Below are 2328 nucleotides of genomic sequence, written 5' to 3'. Positions count from 1 at the left end.
CATTTGCTCAGTTCAGGAGTGTTGTGTTGGCCTAGTGAACAACACTAATGTCCAGGCTAATGCATTAAAAATCAGCACCCAGAGTGGGACAAAAGATGGTGGGACCCAAGAAAGGAGCTTTCTTTTGTTATGCTTGATTGACAGTTCATCAGAGAGGTAAAGGGAGAAGAGTGTGATTTCCATTCCGTCCTGATTGTGGGCTCTACATTAAACTTCTGAGATGAGTCTGGTGGGAAGATGCTACCAGGGAGAAAAAAAGAGGTGGCTTAACTTAGGTCTGGGAAGCCCAACTCACTACTAAAGTACAAGGATAATCCTTGCACATTCTTCTAAAGATATTTGTCAGAACCCTTTGTTAAATTAACCAAGTACTTCATGGTACCAATATGGAAGACTGGACTTTAAAGTGTATTGTACTTAAAAAGTGAGATAGAGGTCAGTACTTGGTTTGATGGCTTTAGAGTATTGGATACACAATAAGAGGCTTATTGACTTGATAAATTATCGAGGGAACTTTTGGGCTACAAACTGAACTTAAAGCTCTATTAGTAACAACACCAATAAAATAAACCATGAAGGAAGACCCATTTTTAAAAGTAATTGCATTCATGTTTGCATAGGTAATAAAATCAGATAGCACAAAGTTCCAAAAGCTCAAAGGGTATATATATTGAAACATTTCCCTCCCACCAGTCCTTTCAGTAAAAGACACTTTAATAAGCCTATCGCTCTCTGGTGGGACAGAATGGATTAGTCAAAGAGCTGGTGCAAGGATCAAGTGAATATGAGGAAATACCTTTCCAAATGGGTTCCTGCACTAAGAGGCCATGAAGAGCTGTGTAGTCAAGAATGGAAGTCCCCCCTCTCCCCAAAAGAAAGAAAAAATAAATAGAATAAAATAAAATATATGCACTAATTCTAAAAAAAAAGAAAGAAAGAAAGGAAGAAAGAAAGAAAAGAATAGAAGTCCCCAAATCAGTGGCTCTCCTATCAGTACCAAGGACAGAAGCCATTGCTGTCAAATCTTTACCAAGAGAAAACTGGTTTTCCCCCTGAATCCGGGAACGGGTCCTTTGAGGGTAAGCACCTCCTCTCACTGTCTAAAATGTTATTCTAAAAGTGCTTCTTTAGCCCTAACCGGTTTGGCTCAGTGGATAGAGCCTGCGGACTGAAGGGTCCCAGGTTCGATTCCGGTCAAGGGCATGTACCTTGGTTGTCGGCACAACCCCAGTAGGGGGTGTGCAGGAGGCAGCTGACCAATGTTTCTCTCTCATCAATGTTTCTAACTCTCTATCCCTCTCCCTTCCTCTCTGTAAAAAAATCAATAAAATATATTTAAAAAAAATAAAAGTGCTTCTTTAATTGTCCATGTGCTCTGACTCGTCCCACTCTCACTATTCCATCTGTCGGGGAAATGCTCCTGCAGAGGAATTTTATTTAGAATCTACTCTCTCTACTTGTACAAGTCTATACCAGAGCCCATCATCTGGCCGCCCCTTCATTGATTAGAGGTCAGAACCTAGGATGCTAAGAATGAACACAGTATTCTAAAGTCAAAGCCAACAGCCCTTCTCTGGTTTGGCTCAGTGCATAGAGCCTCAGCCCTCGGACTGAAGTGTTGCCCTGGGGTTCCATTCTGGTCGAGGACACCTACCTCAGTTGCAGGCTAGATCTGGCCTGATCCCGGCTGGTCAGGGCACTTGCAGGAGGCAAACAATGGATGTGTCTCTCTCACATCAATGTTTCTCTCTGTGTCACTCCCCCTCCCTTCCACTCTCTATCTTTTTAAAAAATATATTTTTATTGATTTCAGAGAAGAAGGGAGAGGGAGGGAGAGATAGAAACATCAATGATGAGAATCATGGATTGGCTCCTCCTGCCGGCCCCACACTGGGGATGGAGCCCACAACCCAGGCATGTGCCCTGACCGGGAATCGAACTGTGACCTCCTAGTTCCTGGGTAGATGCTCAACCACTGAGCCATGCTGCCTGGACCCTTCCACTCTCTCTAAAAATCAATGGAAAAATATCCTCTGATGAGGATTAACAAAATAAACAAACAAAAAGTTAGAGCCAACAGATACTGCCGCCTCACTCAGGGACGGGAGTCCACTGCCGGTGGGCAGCGCCGGGCCCTGTCCGCGAGTACCCTCTGGTGGCAGCAGAGTGCAACTGCGCCACCGCGAGAGCGCCTCCTCGCTTCGGTCCGGGAGGTGCCCCAGGGCAACGGAGGAGGATCCGGGCAGCCGTCCAGGGGCCGGCGCGCCAGGGGCGCTGCGCTGCTCGGTACGTACCTGAGTGCACTGGTGGGCATGAGGATTGCACACG

Source organism: Myotis lucifugus, unplaced genomic scaffold (assembly GCF_000147115.1).
Source record: "Myotis lucifugus unplaced genomic scaffold, Myoluc2.0 scaffold_336, whole genome shotgun sequence".
Taxonomy (NCBI): Eukaryota; Metazoa; Chordata; class Mammalia; order Chiroptera; family Vespertilionidae; genus Myotis; species Myotis lucifugus.
This window is presented reverse-complemented; position numbering follows the sequence as displayed.